Source organism: Opisthocomus hoazin, chromosome 11, assembly GCF_030867145.1.
Source record: "Opisthocomus hoazin isolate bOpiHoa1 chromosome 11, bOpiHoa1.hap1, whole genome shotgun sequence".
NCBI lineage: Eukaryota > Metazoa > Chordata > Aves > Opisthocomiformes > Opisthocomidae > Opisthocomus > Opisthocomus hoazin.
Window position 1 is genome coordinate 26,766,625 of NC_134424.1, and position 16,497 is coordinate 26,783,121.

The following is a 16,497-nucleotide window of genomic DNA, read 5'->3' on the forward strand; positions in this document are numbered from 1 at the left end:
CAGAGACTGGGGCTGCTTGCTTGTCTTGCCACCTCAAACTTCAAACGTAGCCTGGGAAAGATGGTGTACCTGCTAGGCTCCTTTCGCAGCCCTGCTCTTGAAATGCAAACGTCGGCAGATAGCTGGCAGGCAGAAGGGGCTAGCCTGGAAAGCTGTTGCTCAGCCTCATCTGCCCATGGCACTGCTCGCATAGAGGCACAGAGAATGGGGCTGCTTGCCTATCTTGCCACTTGAAACCTCAAACGCATGCTGGGAATGGTGGTGTCCCTGCCAGGCTCCTATCACAGCCCTGCTCCGAAAGTGCGAACGTCTGCAGATAGCTGGCAGCCAGAAGGTGCTAGCCTGGAAAGCTGTTGCTCAGCCTCATCTGCCCATGGCAGTGCTCGCACAGAGGCACAGAGACTGGGTCTGCTTGCTTGTCTTGCCACCTCAAACTTCAAACGTAGATCTTGTGGTCTCTGCCAGGAGCCTGAGTCAGCCCTGCTCCGAAAATGCGCACGTCTGCAGATAGCTGGCAGGCAGAAGAGGCTAGCCTGGAAAGCTGTTGCTCAGCCTCATCTGCCCACGGCACTGCTCGCACAGAGGCACAGAGACTGGGGTGCATGCTTGTCTCTCTACCACAAACTTCATACGAAACTTATGGGGTCTGTGCCGGGAGCCTCCGGCAGCCCTGCTCCGAAAATGCCAACGTCTGCAGATAGCTGGCAGGCAGAAGGGGCTAGTGTGGAAAGCTGTTGCTCAGCCTCATCTGCCCATGGCACTGCTCGCACAGAGGCACAGAGACTGGGGCTGCTTGCTTATCTTGCCACTTGAAACCTCAAACGCATGCTGGGAATGGTGGTGTCCCTGCCAGGCTTCTATCACAGCCCTGCTCCGAAAGTGCGAACGTCTGCAGATAGCTGGCAGCCAGAAGGTGCTAGCCTGGAAAGCTGTTGCTCAGGCTCATCTGCCCACGACACTGCTCGCACAGAGGCACAGAGACTGGGGCTCCTTGCTTGTCTTGCCACCTCAAACTTCAAACGTAGCCTGGGAAAGTTCGTGTCCCAGCCAGGCTCCTTTCGCAGCCCTGCCCCGAAAATGCGAACGTCTGCAGATAGCTGGCAGCCAGAAGGGGCTAGCCTGGAAAGCTGTTGCTCAGCCTCATCTGCCCATGGCAGTGCTCGCAGAGAGGCACAGAGAATGGGGCTGCTTGCTTGTCTTGCCACCTCAAATTTCAAACGTAGCACTTGGTGTCTGTGAAAGGACACTGCGGCAGCCCTGCTCTGAAAATACGAACGTCTGCAGATAGCTGCCAGGCAGAAGGGGCTAGCCTGGAATGCTGTTGCTCAGCCTCATCTGCCCACGGCACTGCTCGCACAGAGGCACAGAGACTGGGGCTGCTTGCTTGTCTTGCCACCTCAAACTTCAAACGTAGCCTGGGAAAGATGGTGTACCTGCTAGGCTCCTTTCGCAGCCCTGCTCTTGAAATGCGAACGTCGGCAGATAGCTGGCAGCCAGAAGGTGCTAGCCTGGAAAGCTGTTGCTCAGCCTCATCTGCCCATGGCAGTGCTCGCACAGAGGCACAGAGACTGGGGCTGCTTGCTTGTCTTGCCACCTCAAACTTCAAACGTAGCTCTTGTGGTCTCTGCCAGGAGCCTGAGTCAGCCCTGCTCCGAAAATGCGCACGTCTGCAGATAGCTGGCAGGCAGAAGAGGCTAGCCTGGAAAGCTGTTGCTCAGCCTCATCTGCCCACGACACTGCTCGCACAGAGGCACAGAGAATGGGGCTGCTTGCTTGTCTTGCCACCTCAAACTTCAAACGTAGCCTGGGAAAGTTCGTGTCCAGCCAGGCTTCTTTCGCAGCCCTGCCCCGAAAATGCGAACGTCTGCAGATAGCTGGCAGCCAGAAGGTGCTAGTGTGGAAAGCTGTTGCTCAGCCTCATCTGCCCATGGCAGTGCTCGAAGAGAGGCACAGAGAATGGGGCTGCTTGCTTGTCTTGCCACCTCAAATTTCAAACGTAGCTCTTGGTGTCTGTGCCAGGAGCTTGCGGCAGCCCTGCTCTGAAAATACGAACGTCTGCAGATAGCTGCCAGGCAGAAGGGGCTAGCCTGGAAAGCTGTTGCTCAGCCTTATCTGCCCACGGCACTGCTCGCACAGAGGCACAGAGACTGGGGCTGCTTGCTTGTCTTGCCACCTCAAACTTCAAACATAGCCTGGGAAAGATGGTGTACCTGCTAGGCTCCTTTCGCAGCCCTGCTCTTGAAATGCGAACGTCGGCAGATAGCTGGCAGCCAGAAGGGGCTAGCCTGGAAAGCTGTTGCTCAGCCTCATCTGCCCATGGCACTGCTCGCATAGAGGCACAGAGAATGGGGCTGCTTGCTTATCTTGCCACTTGAAACTTCAAACGCATGCTGGGAAACGTGGTGTCCCTGCCAGGCTGCTATCACAGCCCTGCTCCGAAAGTGCGAACGTCTGCATATAGCTGGCAGGCAGAAGGGGCTAGCCTGGAAAGCTGTTGCTCAGCCTCATCTGCCCATGGCACTGTTCGCATAGAGGCACAGAGAATGGGGCTGCTTGCTTGTCTTGCCACCTCAAACTTCAAACGTAGCTCTTGTGGTCTGTGCCAGGAGCCTTCTTCAGCCCTTCTCTTGAAATGCGAACGTCTGCAGATAGCTGGCAGCCAGAAGGGGCTAGCCTGGAAAGCTGTTGCTCAGCCTCATCTGCCCACGACACTGCTCGCACAGAGGCACAGAGAATGGGGCTGCTTGCTTGACTTGCCACCTCAAATTTCAAACGTAGCTCTTGGTGTCTGTGAAAGGACACTGCGGCAGCCCTGCTCTGAAAATACGAACGTCTGCAGATAGCTGCCAGGCAGAAGGGGCTAGCCTGGAATGCTGTTGCTCAGCCTCATCTGCCCACGGCACTGCTCGCACAGAGGCACAGAGACTGGGGCTGCTTGCTTGTCTTGCCACCTCAAATTTCAAACGTAGCACTTGGTGTCTGTGAAAGGACACTGCGGCAGCCCTGCTCTGAAAATACGAACGTCTGCAGATAGCTGCCAGGCAGAAGGGGCTAGCCTGGAATGCTGTTGCTCAGCCTCATCTGCCCACGGCACTGCTCGCACAGAGGCACAGAGACTGGGGCTGCTTGCTTGTCTTGCCACCTCAAACTTCAAACGTAGCCTGGGAAAGATGGTGTACCTGCTAGGCTCCTTTCGCAGCCCTGCTCTTGAAATGCGAACGTCGGCAGATAGCTGGCAGGCAGAAGGGGCTAGCCTGGAAAGCTGTTGCTCAGCCTCATCTGCCCATGGCACTGCTCGCATAGATGCACAGAGAATGGGGCTGCTTGCCTATCTTGCCACTTGAAACCTCAAACGCATGCTGGGAATGGTGGTGTCCCTGCCAGGCTCCTATCACAGCCCTGCTCCGAAAGTGCGAACGTCTGCAGATAGCTGGCAGCCAGAAGGTGCTAGCCTGGAAAGCTGTTGCTCAGCCTCATCTGCCCATGGCAGTGCTCGCACAGAGGCACAGAGACTGGGGCTGCTTGCTTGTCTTGCCACCTCAAACTTCAAACGTAGCTCTTGTGGTCTGTGCCAGGAGCCTGAGTCAGCCCTGCTCCGAAAATGCGCACGTCTGCAGATAGCTGGCAGGCAGAAGAGGCTAGCCTGGAAAGCTGTTGCTCAGCCTCATCTGCCCACGGCACTGCTCGCACAGAGGCACAGAGACTGGGGCTGCTTGCTTGTCTTGCCACCTCAAACTTCAAACATAGCCTGGGAAAGATGGTGTACCTGCTAGGCTCCTTTCGCAGCCCTGCTCTTGAAATGCGAACGTCGGCAGATAGCTGGCAGCCAGAAGGGGTTAGCCTGGAAAGCTGTTGCTCAGCCTCATCTGCCCATGGCACTGCTCGCATAGAGGCACAGAGAATGGGGCTGCTTGCTTATCTTGCCACTTGAAACTTCAAACGCATGCTGGGAAACGTGGTGTCCCTGCCAGGCTGCTATCACAGCCCTGCTCCGAAAGTGCGAACGTCTGCATATAGCTGGCAGGCAGAAGGGGCTAGCCTGGAAAGCTGTTGCTCAGCCTCATCTGCCCACGGCACTGCTCGCAGAGAGGCACAGAGAATGGGGCTCCTTGCTTGTCTTGCCACCTCAAACTTCAAACGTAGCCTGGGAAAGATGGTGTACCTGCTAGGCTCCTTTCGCAGCCCTGGTCTTGAAATGCGAACGTCTGCAAATAGCTGGCAGCCAGAAGGGGCTAGCCTGGAAAGCTGTTGCTCAGCCTCATCTGCCCATGGCACTGCTCGCATAGAGGCACAGAGAATGGGGCTGCTTGCTTATCTTGCCACTTGAAACTTCAAATGCATGCTGGGAATGGTGGTGTCCCTGCCAGGCTCCTATGACTGCCCTGCTCCGAATGTGCGAACGTCTGCAGATAGCTGGTAGCCAGAAGGGGCTATCCTGGAAAGCTGTTGCTCAGCCTCATCTGCCCACGGCACTGCTCGCACAGAGGCACAGAGACTGGGGTGCATGCTTGTCTCTCTACCTCAAACTTCATACGAAACTTATGGGGTCTGTGCCGGGAGCCTCCGGCAGCCCTGCTCCGAAAATGCCAACGTCTGCAGATAGCTGGCAGGCAGAAGGGGCTAGCCTGGAAAGCTGTTGCTCAGCCTCATCTGCCCATGGCACTGCTCGCACAGAGGCACAGAGAATGGGGCTGCTTCCTTAACTTGCCACTTGAAACTTCAAACGCATTCTGGGAATGGTGGTGTCCCTGCCAGGCTCCTATCACAGCCCTGCTCCGAAAGTGCGAACGTCTGCAGATAGCTGGCAGCCAGAAGGTGCTAGCCTGGAAAGCTGTTGCTCAGCCTCATCTGCCCATGGCAGTGCTCGCACAGAGGCACAGAGACTGGGTCTGCTTGCTTGTCTTGCCACCTCAAACTTCAAACGTAGTTCTTGTGGTCTGTGCCAGGAGCCTGCGTCAGCCCTGCTCCGAAAATGCGAACGTCTGCAGATAGCTGGCAGGCAGAAGGGGCTAGCCTGGAAAGCTGTTGCTCAGCCTCATCTGCCCACGGCACTGCTCGCAGAGAGGCACAGAGAATGGGGCTCATTGCTTGTCTTGCCACCTCAAACTTCAAACGTAGCCTGGGAAAGATGGTGTACCTGCTAGGCTCCTTTCGCAGCCCTTCTCTTGAAATGCGAACGTCTGCAGATAGCTGGCAGCCAGAAGGGGCTAGCCTGGAAAGCTGTTGCTCAGCCTCATCTGCCCACGACACTGCTCGCACAGAGGCACAGAGAATGGGGCTGCTTGCTTGTCTTGCCACCTCAAACTTCAAACGTAGCCTGGGAAAGTTCGTGTCCAGCCAGGCTCCTTTCGCAGCCCTGCCCCGAAAATGCGAACGTCTGCAGATAGCTGGCAGGCAGAAGGGGCTAGCCTGGAAAGCTGTTGCTCAGCCTCATCTGCCCACGGCACTGCTCGCACAGAGGCACAGAGAATGGGGCTCCTTGCTTGTCTTGCCACCTCAAACTTCAAACGTAGCCTGGGAAAGATGGTGTACCTGCTAGGCTCCTTTCGCAGCCCTGCTCTTGAAATGCGAACGTCTGCAGATAGCTGGCAGCCAGAAGGGGCTAGCCTGGAAAGCTGTTGCTCAGCCTCATCTGCCCATGGCACTGTTCGCATAGAGGCACAGAGAATGGGGCTGCTTCCTTAACTTGCCACTTGAAACTTCAAACGCATTCTGGGAATGGTGGTGTCCCTGCCAGGCTCCTATCACAGCCCTGCTCCGAAAGTGCGAACGTCTGCAGATAGCTGGCAGCCAGAAGGTGCTAGCCTGGAAAGCTGTTGCTCAGCCTCATCTGCCCATGGCAGTGCTCGCACAGAGGCACAGAGACTGGGTCTGCTTGCTTGTCTTGCCACCTCAAACTTCAAACGTAGCTCTTGTGGTCTGTGCCTGGAGCCTGCGTCAGCCCTGCTCCGAAAATGCGAACGTCTGCAGATAGCTGGCAGCCAGAAGGGGCTAGCCTGGAAAGCTGTTGCTCAGCCTCATCTGCCCACGGCACTGCTCGCAGAGAGGCACAGAGAATGGGGCTCCTTGCTTGTCTTGCCACCTCAAACTTCAAACGTAGCCTGGGAAAGATGGTGTACCTGCTAGGCTCCTTTCGCAGCCCTGCTCTTGAAATGCGAACGTCTGCAGATAGCTGGCAGCCAGAAGGGGCTAGCCTGGAAAGCTGTTGCTCAGCCTCATCTGCCCACGACACTGCTCGCACAGAGGCACAGAGAATGGGGCTGCTTGCTTGTCTTGCCACCTCAAACTTCAAACGTAGCCTGGGAAAGTTCGTGTCCAGCCAGGCTCCTTTCGCAGCCCTGCCCCGAAAATGCGAACTTGTGCAGATAGCTGGCAGGCAGAAGGGGCTAGCCTGGAAAGCTGTTGCTCAGCCTCATCTGCCCATGGCAGTGCTCGCAGAGAGGCACAGAGAATGGGGCTGCATGCTTGTCTTGCCACCTCAAATTTCAAACGTAGCTCTTGGTGTCTGTGCCAGGAGCCTGCGGCAGACCTGCTCCGAAAATGCGAACGTCTGCAGATAGCTGGCAGGCAGAAGGGGCTAGCCTGGAAAGCTGTTGCTCAGGCTCATCTGAACACGACACTGCTCGCACAGAGGCACAGAGACTGGGGCTCCTTGCTTGTCTTGCCACCTCAAACTTCAAACGTAGCCTGGGAAAGATGGTGTACCTGCTAGGCTCCTTTCGCAGCCCTGCTCTTGAAATGCGAACGTCTGCAGATAGCTGGCAGCCAGAAGGTGCTAGTGTGGAAAGCTGTTGCTCAGCCTCATCTGCCCATGGCACTGCTCGCACAGAGGCACAGAGACTGGGGCTGCTTGCTTATCTTGCCACTTGAAACCTCAAACGCATGCTGGGAATGGTGGTGTCCCTGCCAGGCTTCTATCACAGCCCTGCTCCGAAAGTGCGAACGTCTGCAGATAGATGGCAGCCAGAAGGTGCTAGCCTGGAAAGCTGTTGCTCAGGCTCATCTGCCCACGACACTGCTCGCACAGAACCACAGAGACTGGGGCTCCTTGCTTGTCTTGCCACCTCAAACTTCAAACGTAGCCTGGGAAAGTTCGTGTCCCAGCCAGGCTCCTTTCGCAGCCCTGCCCCGAAAATGCGAACGTCTGCAGATAGCTGGCAGCCAGAAGGGGCTAGCCGGGAAAACTCTTGCTCAGCCTCATCTGCCCATGGCAGTGCTCGCAGAGAGGCACAGAGAATGGGGCTGCTTGCTTGTCTTGCCACCTCAAACTTCAAACGTAGCACTTGGTGTCTGTGAAAGGAGACTGCGGCAGCCCTGCTCTGAAAATACGAACGTCTGCAGATAGCTGCCAGGCAGAAGGGGCTAGCCTGGAATGCTGTTGCTCAGCCTCATCTGCCCACGGCACTGCTCGCACAGAGGCACAGAGAATGGGGCTGCTTGCTTGTCTTGCCACCTCAAATTTCAAACGTAGCTCTTGGTGTCTGTGCCAGGAGCTTGCGGCAGCCCTGCTCTGAAAATACGAACGTCTGCAGATAGCTGCCAGGCAGAAGGGGCTAGCCTGGAAAGCTCTTGCTCAGCCTTATCTGCCCACGGCACTGCTCGCACAGAGGCACAGAGACTGGGGCTGCTTACTTGTCTTGCCACCTCAAACTTCAAACGCATGCTGGGAATCGTGGTGTCCCTGGCAGGCTGCTATCACAGCCCTGCTCCGAAAGTGCGAACGTCTGCAGATAGCTGGCAGGCAGAAGGGGCTAGCCTGGAAAGCTGTTGCTCAGCCTCCTCTGCCCACGGCACTGCTCGCACAGAGTCACAGAGAATGAGGCTCCTTGCTTGTCTTGCCACCTCAAACTTCAAACGTAGCCTGGGAAAGATGGTGTACCTGCTAGGCTCCTTTCGCAGCCCTGCTCTTGAAAATGCGAACGTCAGCAGATAGCTGGCAGCCAGAAGGGGCTAGCCTGGAAAGCTGTTGCTCAGCCTCATCTGCCCACGGCACTGCTCGCACAGAGGCACAGAGACTGGGGTGCATGCTTGTCTCTCTACCTCAAACTTCATACGAAACTTATGGGGTCTGTGCCGGGAGCCTCCGGCAGCCCTGCTCCGAAAATGCGAACGTCTGCAGATAGCTGGCAGGCAGAAGGGGCTAGCCTGGAAAGCTGTTGCTCAGCCTCATCTGCCCATGGCACTGTTCGCATAGAGGCACAGAGAATGGGGCTGCTTCCTTAACTTGCCACTTGAAACTTCAAACGCATTCTGGGAATGGTGGTGTCCCTGCCAGGCTCCTATCACAGCCCTGCTCCGAAAGTGCGAACGTCTGCAGATAGCTGGCAGCCAGAAGGTGCTAGCCTGGAAAGCTGTTGCTCAGCCTCATCTGCCCATGGCAGTGCTCACACAGAGGCACAGAGACTGGGGCTGCTTGCTTGTCTTGCCACCTCAAACTTCAAACGTAGCTCTTGTGGTCTGTGCCAGGAGCCTGCGTCAGCCCTGCTCCGAAAATGCGAACGTCTGCAGATAGCTGGCAGGCAGAAGGGGCTAGCCTGGAAAGCTGTTGCTCAGCCTCATCTGCCCACGGCACTGCTCGCAGAGAGGCACAGAGAATGGGGCTCCTTGCTTGTCTTGCCACCTCAAACTTCAAACGTATCCTGGGAAAGATGGTGTACCTGCTAGGCTCCTTTCGCAGCCCTGCTCTTGAAATGCGAACGTCTGCAGATAGCTGGCAGCCAGAAGGTGCTAGTGTGGAAAGCTGTTGCTCAGCCTCATCTGCCCATGGCACTGCTCGCACAGAGGCACAGAGACTGGGGCTGCTTGCTTATCTTGCCACTTGAAACCTCAAACGCATGCTGGGAATGGTGGTGTCCCTGTCAGGCTTCTATCACAGCCCTGCTCCGAAAGTGCGAACGTCTGCAGATAGCTGGCAGCCAGAAGGTGCTAGCCTGGAAAGCTGTTGCTCAGGCTCATCTGCCCACGACACTGCTCGCACAGAGGCACAGAGACTGGGGCTCCTTGCTTGTCTTGCCACCTCAAACTTCAAACGTAGCCTGGGAAAGTTCGTGTCCCAGCCAGGCTCCTTTCGCAGCCCTGCCCCGAAAATGCGAACGTCGGCAGATAGCTGGCAGGCAGAAGGGGCTAGCCTGGAAAGCTGTTGCTCAGCCTCATCTGCCAATGGCACTGTTCGCATAGAGGCACAGAGACTGGGGCTGCTTGCTTATCTTGCCACTTGAAACTTCAAACGCACGCTGGGAATGGTGGTTTCCCAGCCAGGCTCCTATCAGAGCCATGCTCCGATAGTGCGAACGTCTGCAGATAGCTGCCAGGCAGAAGAGGCTAGCCTGGAAAGCTGTTGCTCAGCCTCATCTGCCCATGACAGTTGCCGCAAAGAGGCACAGAGAATGGGGCTGCTTGCTTGTCTTGCCACCTCAAACTTCAAACGTAGCTCTTGGGGTCTGTGCCAGGAGCCTGCGGCAGCCCTGCTCTGAAAATGCGAACGTCTGCAGATAGCTGGCAGGCAGAAGGGGCTAGCCTGGAAAGCTGTTGCTCAGCCTCCTCTGCCCACGGCACTGCTCGCACAGAGTCACAGAGAATGAGGCTCCTTGCTTGTCTTGCCACCTCAAACTTCAAACGTAGCCTGGGAATGGTGGTGTCCCTGTCAGGCTTCTATCACAGCCCTGCTCCGAAAGTGCGAACGTCTGCAGATAGCTGGCAGCCAGAAGGTGCTAGCCTGGAAAGCTGTTGCTCAGGCTCATCTGCCCACGACACTGCTCGCACAGAGGCACAGAGACTGGGGCTCCTTGCTTGTCTTGCCACCTCAATCATCAAACGTAGCCTGGGAAAGTTCGTGTCCCAGCCAGGCTCCTTTCGCAGCCCTGCCCCGAAAATGCGAACGTCTGCAGATAGCTGGCAGGCAGAAGGGGCTAGCCTGGAAAGCTGTTGCTCAGCCTCATCTGCCAATGGCACTGTTCGCATAGAGGCACAGAGACTGGGGCTGCTTGCTTATCTTGCCACTTGAAACTTCAAACGCATGCTGGGAATGGTGGTTTCCCAGCCAGGCTCCTATCAGAGCCCTGCTCCGATAGTGCGAACGTCTGCAGATAGCTGGCAGCCAGAAAGGGCTATCCTGGAAAGCTGTTGCTCAGCCTCATCTGCCCATGACAGTTGCCGCAAAGAGGCACAGAGAATGGGGCTGCTTGCTTGTCTTGCCACCTCAAACTTCAAACGTAGCTCTTGGGGTCTGTGCCAGGAGCCTGCGTCAGCCCTGCTCCGAAAATGCGAACGTCTGCAGATAGCTGGCAGGCAGAAGGGGCTAGCCTGGAAAGCTGTTGCTCAGCCTCATCTGCCCACGGCACTGCTCGCAGAGAGGCACAGAGAATGGGGCTCCTTGCTTGTCTTGCCACCTCAAACTTCAAACGTAGCCTGGGAAAGATGGTGTACCTGCTAGGCTCCTTTCGCAGCCCTGCTCTTGAAATGCGAACGTCTGCAGATAGCTGGCAGCCAGAAGGTGCTAGTGTGGAAAGCTGTTGCTCAGCCTCATCTGCCCATGGCACTGCTCGCACAGAGGCACAGAGACTGGGGCTGCTTGCTTATCTTGCCACTTGAAACCTCAAACGCATGCTGGGAATGGTGGTTTCCCTGTCAGGCTTCTATCACAGCCCTGCTCCGAAAGTGCGAACGTCTGCAGATAGCTGGCAGCCAGAAGGTGCTAGCCTGGAAAGCTGTTGCTCAGGCTCATCTGCCCACGACACTGCTCGCACAGAGGCACAGAGACTGGGGCTCCTTGCTTGTCTTGCCACCTCAAATTTCAAACGTAGCCTGGGAAAGTTCGTGTCCCAGCCAGGCTCCTTTCGCAGCCCTGCCCCTAAAATGCGAACGTCGGCAGATAGCTGGCAGGAAGAAGGGGCTAGCCTGGAAAGCTGTTGCTCAGCCTCATCTGCCAATGGCACTGTTCGCATAGAGGCACAGAGAATGGGGCTGCTTGCTTATCTTGCCACTTGAAACTTCAAATGCATGCTGGGAATGGTGGTGTCCCTGCCAGGCTCCTATGACTGCCCTGCTCCGAAAGTGCGAACGTCTGCAGATAGCTGGTAGCCAGAAGGGGCTATCCTGGAAAGCTGTTGCTCAGCCTCATCTGCCCACGGCACTGCTCGCACAGAGGCACAGAGACTGGGGTGCATGCTTGTCTCTCTACCTCAAACTTCATACGAAACTTATGGGGTCTGTGCCGGGAGCCTCCGGCAGCCCTGCCCCGAAAATGCCAACGTCTGCAGATAGCTGGCAGGCAGAAGGGGCTAGCCTGGAAAGCTGTTGCTCAGCCTCATCTGCCCATGGCACTGTTCGCATAGAGGCACAGAGAATGGGGCTGCTTCCTTAACTTGCCACTTGAAACTTCAAACGCATTCTGGGAATGGTGGTGTCCCTGCCAGGCTGCTATCACAGCCCTGCTCCGAAAGTGCGAACGTCTGCAGATAGCTGGCAGCCAGAAGGTGCTAGCCTGGAAAGCTGTTGCTCAGCCTCATCTGCCCATGGCAGTGCTCGCACAGAGGCACAGAGACTGGGTCTGCTTGCTTGTCTTGCCACCTCAAACTTCAAACGTAGCTCTTGTGGTCTGTGCCAGGAGCCTGCGTCAGCCCTGCTCCGAAAATGCGAACGTCTGCAGATAGCTGGCAGGCAGAAGGGGCTAGCCTGGAAAGCTGTTGCTCAGCCTCATCTGCCCACGGCACTGCTCGCACAGAGGCACAGAGAATGGGACTCCTTGCTTGTCTTGCCACCTCAACTTCAAACGTAGCCTGGGAAAGTTGGTGTCCCAGCCAGGCTCCTTTCGCAGCCCTGCTCCGAAAGTGCGAACGTCTGCAGATACCTGCCAGGCAGAAGGGGCTAGCCTGGAAAGCTGTTGCTCAGCCTCCTCTGCCCACGGCACTGCTCGCACAGAGTCACAGAGAATGAGGCTCCTTGCTTGTCTTGCCACCTCAAACTTCAAACGTAGCCTGGGAAAGTTCGTGTCCCAGCCAGGCTCCTTTCGCAGCCCTGCCCCGAAAATGCGAACGTCGGCAGATAGCTGGCAGGAAGAAGGGGCTAGCCTGGAAAGCTGTTGCTCAGCCTCATCTGCCAATGGCACTGTTCGCATAGAGGCACAGAGACTGGGGCTGCTTGCTTATCTTGCCACTTGAAACTTCAAATGCATGCTGGGAATGGTGGTGTCCCTGCCAGGCTCCTATGACTGCCCTGCTCCGAAAGTGCGAACGTCTGCAGATAGCTGGTAGCCAGAAGGGGCTATCCTGGAAAGCTGTTGCTCAGCCTCATCTGCCCACGGCACTGCTCGCACAGAGGCACAGAGACTGGGGTGCATGCTTGTCTCTCTACCTCAAACTTCATACGAAACTTATGGGGTCTGTGCCGGGAGCCTCCGGCAGCCCTGCCCCGAAAATGCCAACGTCTGCAGATAGCTGGCAGGCAGAAGGGGCTAGCCTGGAAAGCTGTTGCTCAGCCTCATCTGCCCATGGCACTGTTCGCATAGAGGCACAGAGAATGGGGCTGCTTCCTTAACTTGCCACTTGAAACTTCAAACGCATTCTGGGAATGGTGGTGTCCCTGCCAGGCTGCTATCACAGCCCTGCTCCGAAAGTGCGAACGTCTGCAGATAGCTGGCAGCCAGAAGGTGCTAGCCTGGAAAGCTGTTGCTCAGCCTCATCTGCCCATGGCAGTGCTCGCACAGAGGCACAGAGACTGGGTCTGCTTGCTTGTCTTGCCACCTCAAACTTCAAACGTAGCTCTTGTGGTCTGTGCCAGGAGCCTGCGTCAGCCCTGCTCCGAAAATGCGAACGTCTGCAGATAGCTGGCAGGCAGAAGGGGCTAGCCTGGAAAGCTGTTGCTCAGCCTCATCTGCCCACGGCACTGCTCGCATAGAGGCACAGAGAATAGGGCTCCTTGCTTGTCTTGCCACCTCAAACTTCAAACGTAGCCTGGGAAAGATGGTGTACCTGCTAGGCTCCTTTCGCAGCCCTGCTCTTGAAATGCGAACGTCTGCAGATAGCTGGCAGCCAGAAGGTGCTAGTGTGGAAAGCTGTTGCTCAGCCTCATCTGCCCATGGCACTGCTCGCACAGAGGCACAGAGACTGGGGCTGCTTGCTTATCTTGCCACTTGAAACCTCAAACGCATGCTGGGAATGGTGGTGTCCCTGTCAGGCTCCTATCAGAGCCCTGCTCCGATAGTGCGAACGTCTGCAGATAGCTGGCAGCCAGAAAGGGCTAGCCTGGAAAGCTGTTGCTCAGCCTCATCTGCCCATGACAGTTGCCGCAAAGAGGCACAGAGAATGGGGCTGCTTGCTTGTCTTGCCACCTCAAACTTCAAACGTAGCTCTTGGGGTCTGTGAAAGGAGACTGCGGCAGCCCTGCTCTGAAAATGCGAACGTCTGCAGATAGCTGGCAGGCAGAAGGGGCTAGCCTGGAAAGCTGTTGCTCAGCCTCCTCTGCCCACGGCACTGCTCGCACAGAGTCACAGAGAATGAGGCTCCTTGCTTGTCTTGCCACCTCAAACTTCAAACGTAGCCTGGGAATGGTGGTGTCCCTGTCAGGCTTCTATCACAGCCCTGCTCCGAAAGTGCGAACGTCTGCAGATAGCTGGCAGCCAGAAGGGGCTAGCCTGGAAAGCTGTTGCTCAGGCTCATCTGCCCACGACACTGCTCGCACAGAGGCACAGAGACTGGGTCTCCTTGCTTGTCTTGCCACCTCAATCATCAAACGTAGCCTGGGAAAGTTCGTGTCCCAGCCAGGCTCCTTTCGCAGCCCTGCCCCGAAAATGCGAACGTCTGCAGATAGCTGGCAGGCAGAAGGGGCTAGCCTGGAAAGCTGTTGCTCAGCCTCATCTGCCAATGGCACTGTTCGCATAGAGGCACAGAGACTGGGGCTGCTTGCTTATCTTGCCACTTGAAACTTCAAACGCATGCTGGGAATGGTGGTTTCCCAGCCAGGCTCCTATCAGAGCCCTGCTCCGATAGTGCGAACGTCTGCAGATAGCTGGCAGCCAGAAAGGGCTAGCCTGGAAAGCTGTTGCTCAGCCTCATCTGCCCATGACAGTTGCCGCAAAGAGGCACAGAGAATGGGGCTGCTTGCTTGTCTTGCCACCTCAAACTTCAAACGTAGCTCTTGGGGTCTGTGCCAGGAGCCTGCGGAAGCCCTGCTCTGAAAATGCGAACGTCTGCAGATAGCTGCCAGGCAGAAGGGGCTAGCCTGGAAAGCTGTTGCTCAGCCTCATCTGCCCACGGCACTGCTCGCACAGAGTCACAGAGAATGAGGCTCCTTGCTTGTCTTGCCACCTCAAACTTCAAACGTAGCCTGGGAAAGATGGTGTACCTGCTAGGCTCCTTTCGCAGCCCTGCTCTTGAAAATGCGAACGTCAGCAGATAGCTGGCAGCCAGAAGGGGCTAGCCTGGAAAGCTGTTGCTCAGCCTCATCTGCCCATGACAGTTGCCGCAAAGAGGCACAGAGAATGGGGCTGCTTGCTTGTCTTGCCACCTCAAACTTCAAACGTAGCTCTTGGGGTCTGTGCCAGGAGCCTGCGGAAGCCCTGCTCTGAAAATGCGAACGTCTGCAGATAGCTGCCAGGCAGAAGGGGCTAGCCTGGAAAGCTGTTGCTCAGCCTCATCTGCCCACGGCACTGCTCGCACAGAGTCACAGAGAATGAGGCTCCTTGCTTGTCTTGCCACCTCAAACTTCAAACGTAGCCTGGGAAAGATGGTGTACCTGCTAGGCTCCTTTCGCAGCCCTGCTCTTGAAAATGCGAACGTCAGCAGATAGCTGGCAGCCAGAAGGGGCTAGCCTGGAAAGCTGTTGCTCAGCCTCATCTGCCCATGGCACTGCTCGCATAGAGGCACAGAGAATGGGGCTGCTTGCTTATCTTGCCACTTGAAACTTCAAATGCATGCTGGGAATGGTGGTGTCCCTGCCAGGCTCCTATGACTGCCCTGCTCCGAATGTGCGAACGTCTGCAGATAGCTGGTAGCCAGAAGGGGCTATCCTGGAAAGCTGTTGCTCAGCCTCATCTGCCCACGGCACTGCTCGCACAGAGGCACAGAGACTGGGGTGCATGCTTGTCTCTCTACCTCAAACTTCATACGAAACTTATGGGGTCTGTGCCGGGAGCCTCCGGCAGCCCTGCTCCGAAAATGCCAACGTCTGCAGATAGCTGGCAGGCAGAAGGGGCTAGCCTGGAAAGCTGTTGCTCAGCCTCATCTGCCCATGGCACTGTTCGCATAGAGGCACAGAGAATGGGGCTGCTTCCTTAACTTGCCACTTGAAACTTCAAACGCATTCTGGGAATGGTGGTGTCCCTGCCAGGCTCCTATCACAGCCCTGCTCCGAAAGTGCGAACGTCTGCAGATAGCTGGCAGCCAGAAGGTGCTAGCCTGGAAAGCTGTTGCTCAGCCTCATCTGCCCATGGCAGTGCTCGCACAGAGGCACAGAGACTGGGTCTGCTTGCTTGTCTTGCCACCTCAAACTTCAAACGTAGCCTGGGAAAGTTCGTGTCCAGCCAGGCTTCTTTCGCAGCCCTGCCCCGAAAATGCGAACGTCTGCAGATAGCTGGCAGGCAGAAGGGGCTAGCCTGGAAAGCTGTTGCTCAGCCTCATCTGCCCATGGCAGTGCTCGCAGAGAGGCACAGAGAATGGGGCTGCATGCTTGTCTTGCCACCTCAAATTTCAAACGTAGCTCTTGGTGTCTGTGCCAGGAGCCTGGGCAGACGTGCTCCGAAAATGCGAACGTCTGCAGATAGCTGGCAGGCAGAAGGGGCTAGCCTGGAAAGCTGTTGCTCAGGCTCATCTGCCCACGACACTGCTCGCACAGAGGCACAGAGACTGGGGCTCCTTGCTTGTCTTGCCACCTCAAACTTCAAACGTAGCCTGGGAAAAATGGTGTACCTGCTAGGCTCCTTTCGCAGCCCTGCTCTTGAAATGCGAACGTCTGCAGATAGCTGGCAGCCAGAAGGGGCTAGCCTGGAAAGCTGTTGCTCAGCCTCATCTGCCCATGGCACTGTTCGCATAGAGGCACAGAGAATGGGGCTGCTTCCTTAACTTGCCACTTGAAACTTCAAACGCATTCTGGGAATGGTGGTGTCTCTGCCAGGCTCCTATCACAGCCCTGCTCCGAAAGTGCGAACGTCTGCAGATAGCTGGCAGGCAGAAGGGGCTATCCTGGAAAGCTGTTGCTCAGCCTCATCTGCCCATGGCACTGCTCGCACAGAGGCACAGAGACTGGGGCTGCTTGCTTATCTTGCCACTTGAAACCTCAAACGCATGCTGGGAATGGTGGTGTCCCTGCCAGGCTCCTATCACAGCCCTGCTCCGAAAGTGCGAACGTCTGCAGATAGCTGGCAGCCAGAAGGTGCTAGCCTGGAAAGCTGTTGCTCAGCCTCATCTGCCCATGGCAGTGCTCGCACAGAGGCACAGAGACTGGGGCTGCTTGCTTGTCTTGCCACCTCAAACTTCAAACGTAGCTCTTGTGGTCTGTGCCAGG